This window comes from Pinus tabuliformis, chromosome 6 (assembly GCF_031772625.1).
Source record: "Pinus tabuliformis cultivar Carrire ecotype Pingquan chromosome 6, CPIR1, whole genome shotgun sequence".
NCBI lineage: Eukaryota > Viridiplantae > Streptophyta > Pinopsida > Pinales > Pinaceae > Pinus > Pinus tabuliformis.
In genome coordinates, this window is record NC_142292.1 from 195261514 (window position 1) to 195272810 (window position 11297).

The following is an 11297-nucleotide window of genomic DNA, read 5'->3' on the forward strand; positions in this document are numbered from 1 at the left end:
TTTAATACAACCTTGTTCTCATATGAACCAATAATTGATTGATTTTGACTTGGAATCTATATATGATGTTTAACCTCTTTTGTTATGCTCCTACAGGATAGATTAGGATAGTTAGGACTAGCTTAAGTAGTGAGAAGTAGTGTAGATAGGATTTGATATATATAGGTTAGTTGTTTCTTTTGTTGATCTAATTGAAGTCTTCCTCAAGGAAGCAATCTCTCAACACCTTTAACAGTTTATGGGATCCTTTAAAACCCTTTGGAGCTAGCCATCCCAAACGAAAGAAGATCTAATTGGGGTCTGTGATCGGGTTAGTTGGTATAGCGAAAATTCGCCATGTCAACATAACCATCTTAATTTGGGAGGGAAGTATTCCAAAAAACAACATGAGAGTCAATTCAAAGTCAAGCTTTCTAGACAAATCATTTCAATTTGTGCAGACAGGTGCAACTTCAAATGAATTCATATCACAGGAAAGCATGAGAATGAATGAATACCAATACCAACCTTATCAATGAGTGAGTGATAATATGGATTCACTTCCTCCACATCAATTCTCACCTTACTCTTGCTGTATAAGTCATATTTACTATTCACATGAAATAAATAGTTATCAGAAATACACTTCAAGATTATAACAGTTATGATATGTAAAGAATAAAAATGACCCAATGCTCAGTTTCTTCTTACTTGAATATTTTAACCCACTCAAGAATCTCCTTATCTTCATCATTCAGCAAGTGCATGCACACACCTTGACGATGCAAAGCTGCAACAAATACACCATCCATTAGATGTGTTATTAGTCCAATCAAATCAGAGCTCTCAAAATTAGAAAAAATGAGATATTGCTTTTCTTACGGTAGAAAGGGTGAAATATTACAAGGAAGAGAGTTGCATGAGGTAATGTTGTGTTATTCATTTTAGCCACATGTTCCATCCATCGATGAATTAAACAATCAAACATTCTATGTAGACATGAAATGAAATGATATGTTGGCTTATTTTCTGAAAGTGTATTACCAAGTACATGTACTCATCATGACCCCATGACATAAGACTGTTGTCCAGTCCACATTTTTCAGAGTACACCCCATATTTTTGTTGTATTTTGGGTTGTGAAAATCTGGATTTTCCTTGAAAAAATACACACAACGATATGAAAATGATTTTAATTATTGATATATTACAAGAACTCTGCAATGGACCAAGAACAATGTTTCAAAAAAATACCAAGTTACAAAATGAATAGACAATCTAGATATATATTACCTGGTGGTGAACAATGTTTCAGAAAAATACCAAGTTGCAAAATGAATAGAGAAGATAGATATATATTACCTCATGGTGAACAGTGGTTTCACTGAAAGTGCATCCCAAAGGATAAGTGTCACCTGTCCAAGTTTTTTTATTAGACATTATTCACAACCAATCCAGTCCATTGCCAGAAGAATCCAACATCTGCCAATTATAACTAAAATATAATCGAGGATTCCTTAGGAATATAAATGCATGAGAGATGTAAATGATGGATACATTCCATTTCATTTTACAGTGGGTAATGTTTAATGAGCTCTCACATACAATTGCCCATTGAGGTTCCCTTCCAAAGTTAGGATGTAGTAGTACCTTGCTGAGATCTGCATGAATTTTTCTCAATCACAATTTCATCTATAACCCAATCACAACTCAACTAGAAGTATAATCCCTATGACATATACTGAAATAGATTGTTGTTCAACCAATCATGCTATTTCTGGAAAAGAATTTCAGTTGGTTTGTTGCGCAAGTTAGTATGAATGTAAAGAGTTAGATGGGGTGTAACGCATACCATGGATGAGGCCAGTCAAATGAAGCCAATCTTCATTTGGGTAATCTCTACGAATAGCCTCTACTGTTTGTAGGAGGTGTTATTTATGAGGTTCATTGAGGTCAGGGTCACTCTCATCTAGGAACTCATTTAAGAGTTCACAAAATTCCTAGATGTTCATAACAATTTTACGTAGCAGTGTGCAGTTCTAGCAACTAGGGGGAAGAGCTTGAGATCTAAGACTGCACAGTGCACAACTCAGGGAGACCTGAAGGACACGATTGTGCAGTGTCTGGAGCCAGTGGGGTCAGGCTGAGGGAATGGACAATGGGAGAGCCAACTACATAGTTTGGAGAGTCAAGGGAGGTTAGGCTTATGCACAGTTCAAGTACTCAGGGGATGAGCTTGAGGCTTGAATATGTGAAGTGCATAGTTCAATCTGAGCTGGAGGACATAACTGCACAATTCAGGAAGTTAAGGCTTAGGCTTGGGCACAGGAACTACGTAGTTCAATAGTCTTGCGAGATAGGAATTCTGCATTACACAGTGCCAAGCAGCAAGGTCACAATCTAGAGAGTTGAGACTGTGTAGTGCGTAGTTCAAAAGGGGCTTAGTGAAGCCAAGTTGCTCGGTTGGGAAGTTTTACGAAAATGGCTAAGTGTGGGATAGGTGATGAATTGTGATGAACCTTGACTGTGATCACACACTTAACATAATTTGATGACATAATAACATAGATCATTCAAACACATGAACAAATCATTTCCCTATGTGTGTCTTCTTTACAACAAGATATGACAAGTGTGACACTTAAGATAAACTTTGGGATGACCGTGACGACACTTGTGTGACAGTGCTCAAGACTTTGTGTATGGGTACAACAAATGTTTATATAGTTAGAGAAACTCATATACATAAAGACAAAACTTTGAAACCATCAAAATAGGCTTGCAAACATTGAGTGACAACCAAACATGTCAAAAGATGAAAATTAACCCAACATGCAAAAGGGAACAAAACACTACAAGAAAGCTCATGAAATAAGATCTAATGTTTGCGACAACAATGTACAAGACCAATGAAGGCTCCAAAATTGAGTGTAAGCCAAAATTTATGGGGTGTTGCAGCAACTACAACATGCCCATAATTGTTGCAAGAAAAACAATAACCATGAAAGGGCTTTTGATACCTGAAAATACCTTTTCCTTGATGCCTTCCTCCTTCAGGGGGAAAAGGCCTTTGCTGGTTCTTCATGTGTTTTTCATGGTTGTTTGAATTTGTACCATATGCAATTCTTTTTTGTTATTGCCTCTTCTCATTGATCATCTATTTTCCTTTCCTTTGCAGTTGTTTATTTCCTGCTCCATTTCCTTATTGCTACCATGAACCATTGTTAATTATGCCTTTTAGAGGTTGCTATATTTTTTTATTTTGTTGTTGTTTCTCTCCTAAACACTGTTGTTGTCTAACCATTCCTTTTACTTTGTTGAACATTAAGATCAACAATTTTTTTCCTCAACTCATCATTCTGAAGGTCATGTTCTTGCAATTCCTTTGTTTTCTTGATTTTTTCTTCTGAAATCTCCTTGATCTCTTTGAGGGAAGAGATGAGCTTCTTCATAATATTTATTCTCTCATCAAGGCCCTTTTCTTCACCATATGAAGTGCTAATATAATACATGTAAGATCTAAATACCTTTTTGAATATATGACATCCTTCATGGGCATGAGGAGTTTTCCTTATTCATTACTACTAGGAATGCTCTTATTTTCTCCTATGGATGACTCATGGGATCTTTTATCATTTTCCTCATGAGGTGTTCTTCTCTCTTCTTGAGACATATTCTCATTAGCTATTTCTACAAGTGTAGGTATTTCTTCATTATTTCTAGATGCATATCTATATCTATATTTAGATGATGCACATGAAAATCTAGATGATTATTGACCTAATTATTTGCATTTATCATATAATAATAACTTACCTTCTAAAAATTCTAGTCTCTCTTATGAATCTCCATACTCTTGTTGACAGTGATGAGCAACAACTTTCATGTTAGGAGGAAGGCCTTCAATCTTCTGAGCATCTTTTCTTTGAGGTTCTTTATTTTTTCCCCTTCCTCCTTTTCTTCTTCTCATCTCGAACACTAACATATTTATGATTTGATTCATATAGTTTGAAAAGAAAGTTTCTTCAACCTTCTCTTGAGCTTCATGACTAGCTCCTCCATATATATAATGAAACTTATTCAACACTGCTTTTGTAGTCTCGCAATGTTTCACTTTATCAACATCTAACTTTGATAGTCCTCTCATGATAATATTTCTTGCTTCATTATTATGGTAATTCTTAACTCCATATTTGATAGATAACCATATGTCTAAATCAAGAGCCATTATATATGTATCCATTCTCAACTTCCAAAGCACATAATTTGTCCCATAAAAAATGGTACTCCTTCAAGTGTTAGCTAATATTTATTAGTCAGGTTTCCTTTTGATAGTCCTTCAAGTAGTTAAGTTGTTCCTAAAGGAACCTACTCTGATACCAATTGTTGGAAATAATAATTAATATTGAGAGGGAAGGAGAATCAATATTAAGAATAATGTTATTTTTTAATGCTAATTTATATTTTTCTTTTAGCTTAGAAATCATTCATGTGAGCCATCAACAACATATCATGTAGCAATACTATGAGTCAACACATGATACCACACACTCCATGAGCATAGTATACAAATGAACACAAATATTTAATGTGGAAACCCAAAGGGAAATACCACCAAATATTTGTTTCTAATGATGCAAAATCTAAGCTCCAACTCTGTTTTCATTAATATTTGTGAGAAACCACTCACAAGAAGCACCAACTACCTTAGATTATTTTGCTACCTCCCACTAGCAGGAAGAAACAACTCCCTATTTTGTAGACACCTAATCAGCTTACCAGAAGCACCACCTTCATGGATTATGCAAGCACTTACTTGTAGAAGGCACCAACCCCCAAGCTGTTCTTCAGAGATCCAAAAATATAGAATCCCCAACTTCCTGTTTTGTAGGACCCAACCTATAGTCCATAATGAATTAGTTTCTCTTTGTTTTGGATTTTACTCAACCTAGTTTTAGCTCTCTCTATTAATAAATTATGGCCCTTTTTTCTCCTTAACATACACATTCAACAACCCTTTGTTCTGGACCCTTTACACTAGTATTCATAGCTTTGTATTATCAATATTCATACCCCAGGCTCTATCTCCCTTTCTCTGCAGTTCTCACTCACTCAAAGGTCTCCTAACATAACACACTACTACATTTCCCCCAAAATTCACTCCAACAATCCTAAGTTTTGTTCAATTTTTACACAGGCACCAAAGATATCTCCTAACACTGTACACTACTGCATTTCTCCGAAAATGCACTCCAATAATCCTCAGTTTTGTTCAATTGTTACATAGGTATCAAAACTGATACTTTTGTGCTTCACTCTTCCTAAGATCGTACTCTAGTGTAGCTGAACATTTTGTTGTTACATCATATTACTCAGTTACTACAGCTACATGAATCATAGAATGGGTTTTGTTGTGAGTTTTCATGTTGAGATTTCAATCTCATTCCACTTGTACACTCACAGAGTTCTTTAATTGAATTCTTCTTGTTACATCTCTGAGCATTAAGGTGGCTCTGAATTACTATTGTTTAAGGCTCATAGGGCTTAAAATATACTTTAACATTGCTGAAAGAGAAAATATATAGCATGCAATCAACATTCTTGATTTCTTTGTATGACTTCCCATGATGTGACTAAATTGTTGTACTTTACCCAGGTTGGCTCAACTTTACTGTAGACAAAGATCTATTAATTTCTTCTCTAGATCATGGTCATCTCTACCTTTTTGTTCTAAAATTAATCTCCAAGTCAACCTACTCATTTTAATAATTCTGACATGTTGCAGGTTTTAGTAGAGGTTTAACTAAAACTCCATCTTTGGTTGGCTTCCAAATTGGTGAACTCCTCTAAATATGACATTCTTAGCCAAAATATCTACCGAACTATTCAATCACCATTAACCCCAACTGTGTTGAGTTCCAATTATGGTAAGCTACACCAAATATATGTGTTATTCCAAATGGCGTTATTGACTCCTTTATGCCTCCTTAATTATATTCATCCTTTGTGATAATCCATCAACATTTTACACATAAGTCTTCAGTTCCAAATGCATGACCCTTTCTACATGAATCTCTTTTGTTTATTCTTGAATGCTTGAGCATTAATCACAAGGCCTACAGGCTAAAACCTTTTATTAAACACCCATAATGCCCTTTTAAAGAATAATCTTATAGGTACTTATAATAAGCCCAAAGGGCTGAACACATGGAAATTCATATCATTAGGCTTGTTTATGCCTCAGCCATGTAACACATGAAATCACCAAAAAATATGAACCTATACATGCCTTTCAACAATTGATGGAAACATCAAATGAAAATAAAATTTTTATTATTTGTCAAGAAATATCTTCGTTCCCTGGGACATAAATAACCTAGGCATCTCCATCTCAAACGATCGGGAAGCATCCTTTCAAAATGTTTGGGCACGATGAAGTCATGCCTAAATTAATACCTATTGATTGTGCACCCATTTGTTTTCCATTTGTGTGCCACCTTTCGACCGCTTCCACATGTCCATGTCTGAGTGGTTCCACGTGTCACTCATTTCTGGCCAACTTAGCCACTTGAATGTGTTAAATCTGCATGCAACGTGTTATTGTCCTAGATTTCCATGTCACTCCAGGATTTCAAAATACTAATGTCATGCACAAGGGCTTCACTAGGGGAGAAATACCATACTATGTGCATTTATATTGGGGGAATATATATTGCGGAACAAACGACATAATATATTGAGCATATAGTAGGGGATAAAGGGTTTTTATATTGTTAAATATAAAAAATGGTGCTCAAAGTTAATGAAAACTATAAAGGGGTATTAAAAATGTTAATGAAAAAGTGGATACCTACAATATCTAGTGAAAGTAAGGGTTTTTTAAATTGGGAAGGTGTATTGGGTTTGTATTTGTAGGGGGTTAAATAATGTCATTTTAGATGTATTTTCCAATATGTAGTCAAATTAGGGGTATTGTTTAGTATCCCATGAACAAACATACTATGTCAGGGTTCATTGAGTGAAGAGTCCATAATGTCATGCTGACATCACCATGCCACCATGGATCCTCCTATGCTCCATGTCATTTCGGGATGCTAATGAGATTGTGCCATGTGGCCTCGATCCACATGTTCTCACTAACACATGCCCATGTCATCATTACAAAGGCAAGGGAACCTACACTTGGTTTTTCATTGAATTCATATTATACAAATTTTAAAGCCTGGTCGTTAATTTTAATGTTAAATGAATTCAACGTCTTTCCATCTCCCAACCGCATCTCCTCGGGATTTAAAACTTGAGCTTTCTTTAGAACTCCCAAGAAATAAATATCAGGGTGATGTATCGACGATGGGTCCAAAGCACCTTCACAAACCTCAAGGATTACATGTTTAGCCTTGTAGCAGTTATACCAATGAGTCCTACCACCTGCATGACAACTTTTTCTTCTCATCCTATCACCTAGACAATTTAGACAAGCCACTCTTGGAAACTTCTAGATAAAAATGTTTGGACTTGAATATACGAGGCACCAAATGGAGAAGGATTTAGTCAATATACAGAGAAACTTCCTTCCCAACCCCTGGAACCTCAGGACATTGGTGCAATGTGCTTCAAAGGAAAACTCTAGGGAAAAGTCATCAATGTTATGTGTCCCTAGTGGGAATGTGCACTATAGCTCCTAATATTTGAACTTGATCTCCACCACCACCTATGTTTCTTATTTAGTCACCCTCGGGCTTTGAATATGAGGCTCATTTAGAATCTCCCAAGACTAAAATATCGAGATTAAAATTCCAGGGTGGAACATTAAGGCTATGGAAATCATGGCAACAACACCAAATTAACACCAAATTTCCAAATTGACCCTTTTGTGACTTTTGGCCGAAGAACTTCAACTAGCCATAACTTTTTATTTAGAAGGCATTTTTTAGGGTTCTGTACACCATTTGAAAGGTCTTCTTGAGCGCAACCTATCTGTGCCATTTCTAGGATCATTTAAGCTAATTTGCTAAGGAATAAATTCCTTCAAATCTAATTCATCCAACCATCATAGGTATAGTCTTTTTCAGCTTCATCACGTAACCTGCTACTATGATGGTTCTCTACTAAAAAGTAGATCTACCAAAAGAATCCCCCTGAACTTGACATTCCTTGGTAAACTTCATAGAACCACCACCTTTGACATCAATGCCAACATTTTTCCCAACAAACCTTGGGTGTGTAACTAAGCTCATTTTCCCTTTATTATGTTTCTTAATCTTTGTTTATATTTTAGTTATTTCCATAGTTGCAATAATTAAATTATATCTTGAGTTCTTGAACATTGCAAGTTGGTATCATATCTTCAATAAATTTTTTATCTTGTTGTGTTTTTATAAGAGTAAACAAGAAAAAATAATGTCTAGGACTTGATTCTAATAATGTGGCTAAGGAAGACATAGAATAATTTTTCGTGAAGTTTGTAGAAGAAATTAAGTATCATGTGCAAGGAAAATTTCCAATATTCCTTGATTCTTTATTATGTATCCAATTATTTCATGGAAACATAAGATCATATAAACATTAAATGAAGGCCACAATTATACCTTAGAATATAAATATTGCAACAAAGTGAAAGTTCATACTTCATTAAGAAATATCAATTTAGCATTCGTTATGCAACACATGCATGGATTGAAAGCATATAGAACATGCACCGAAAATATATAACAATATTTTTTTAGGAAGGACCATTTTAATTCATGAACCACTTGTACAATGTGGATGGAAATCCTTTGTCAAGAAACTTATGTTGTAGGCTTTTCTACATTCAAAATTATAGGATAACTTTCTTAGAGATGTTACACACATTAAAAAATCCACCCAAGAGGGGAATGGAACATGTTATTGATTTCAAATCAAAGGTCCTATAATGATGCAACCTTATTTGTATGTAAATTTTTATGTAGTCCAAAATTTAAAGGCTTGTAGAGGAACTTTTGAAAGCTAATATCATCGCTTCTAGTGAGAGACCTTAAGCTGCCATGAATAGGTAGACTACCAATATTGAAGGATGACATGTCATTAAGCCACGTGGAGGTGAAATGGTAAACTTAAGAGATAGGTGGCCTTACTACCATGAATAGATAGACTAGTAACATTGAAGGATTATATAACATTAGGCCACATGGATGAAAATGCTAGCTTTAATATACAAACTTGCCAGCTTCAAGGATGACATGACATTAGGCCACATGGAGGACAATGAGGGACATAAGAAAATGGTGGTGTTATGCTACCTTGAATAGGTAGACTAATAATCTTGAAGGATTATATGACATTATGCCACATGGAGGATAATGGGAGTCTTAAGAGATAGGTAGTAGATCAATCTAATTATATATGGATTCAATGAGATAAGGATGGCATAGCATGGGTGTATTCCTGAAGTACAATTGGAATTGTGTTCCAATATAAAGCTTACAGTCTCAATTTTCACTATCCATGTGGTATAAATTTCCAAGGGATAGAACCCAATTAGATTTCAACATTTTAATAGTATATAAATTGTACTTCAATGAGTGGCCAAAAAATTGTCATAAATAATATTGAATGTGTACTAAAAAATGCTAAATATCTTACGTATCCTTAAACTTGCATTCATTTACACCATGATTCTAACGCTAAACAAGGTTCCACTATACCACCATGTGTAGTACACTGAACAAGTAGGTTGTTTCTACTATTCCATGAATGGTGGAAATGGATGTTGATGCACCTATTAGTGTTGAAGGCTTGCTATCAAAGGGTAGAAATTGCACACATGATACAATTAGATATAAAAAAAAGAATCATACAATAAAAGATATATGTATATGTTTGTTCATGTATGTATATAAGGAAGAATAAATAAATTATCAATATTCTAGCCTCCTCCATAAAACATTCATGTCCAATGGCCTCCATCAACCCATAACAGGTGAGCTCATGACATAAAAATCTATCAAGATCACAATAACAAGGATGAAAATGCATAGTGTGTCCACGTGTCCTCTCTTAGCCATACTTTGTTGTAGGGTATAAAGTCCCAATCCATCCCCCAACGTCACTTGAAGGTCCCCCTTATCGAGATATTGTTATGAAAGTGCTATGTTTCATTAAGCTATGTGTTAAGGTGGAAATATAAAATTATCTAGCTAATGTCTTTTGATATGGGAGGATATCTGGGTAGGGGGCTATCCCTTTACCTAAGCTGACAAGGACCTAACAATGGGTCATACATAGCATTTTTTCAATCGTGTGTGGACCCATGACCCACCCCCTAGAATTCACCAATGTCAAAGTACTTGACATAGTGATATAAAGTAAATTAAGGTCGTAATTTCCTAAGGAAATACGAAGGAACCTCCCTATTATTTTATGGAGTTTTTTCAAAAACCGTAAACCACCTATCCTTTTGATTTTTTTACAAATCTATGTTAGGTGTATTATTCCAAGGAAATTCATTTCTTTGCGACTAGAGGTTCTGTTCTAGTTCTAGGGTCAACAAAGAATGTTATTAAATTTTGTTTTGAAATGTTGAGGTCTTTCACCCAATTTCTATGTATGGCCATCATATAATTGTCAAACACTCTATACATATAAGAAAAAATGTGTGTTAATTAGCCTTGGGCATTTGCAATTGAAGTAATATTGGTATCTAGTGACGTGGCTATTGAAAGTTGTGAGAGATCTTTATTATTTATTTAGCCTTGTATAAGGGTTTGTAATGACTTCAAACTTGCGTTAATTTCAAACTTTATGTTTCCTAGCTTTGGGTTGGGGTTTGGTTTTTTTTGTGGTGATAGTGAGTCTAGATTTTCTCTAGGTCAAGGCTCCATGTTATTTAAGTATATTGCATTTTAAGAGGGAAAAATATGAAATACAAAAATAATATGGTTTAGAAACTTACTAGGAACAAACTAAACACCACATTAGCAAATTCCTATAATACCTCCCCAAGGTCCCCTTAATTCGCACTTAATTTGCTCAAAAAATAGCAAAACATGTGGTGTAGTCTATTGGTAACAATGGAACTACCACAAAACTTTGTTCAATTTATATTACAAAAATGCAAATTCATTTTTGGGAATGTGCACATGCACTTGTAAAATCCTAATTGACATTGAGTTGTCAACTTGCCTGGTAGTTCAAAAAATGTCGAGGTTGTAGGCTCATGAAAAATTCTAAGAGTGTGAGTGCATTCATGTGTGTACATGTTCTCGGGGATCTCATTGCCCCATTTTTTTTACCATCATATTTCTATGAGCACCCATAATTTTTTTTATAATAAGTAT

At 34.9% G+C, this 11297-nt stretch overlaps 1 pseudogene; it reads right to left on the reverse strand.

Moving 5' to 3' along the window:
• Window positions 1–339: 339 nt before the first annotated feature.
• LOC149258130 (inositol oxygenase 1-like) lies at window positions 340–2000 on the reverse strand (annotated as a pseudogene).
• Window positions 2001–11297: the final 9297 nt, after the last annotated feature.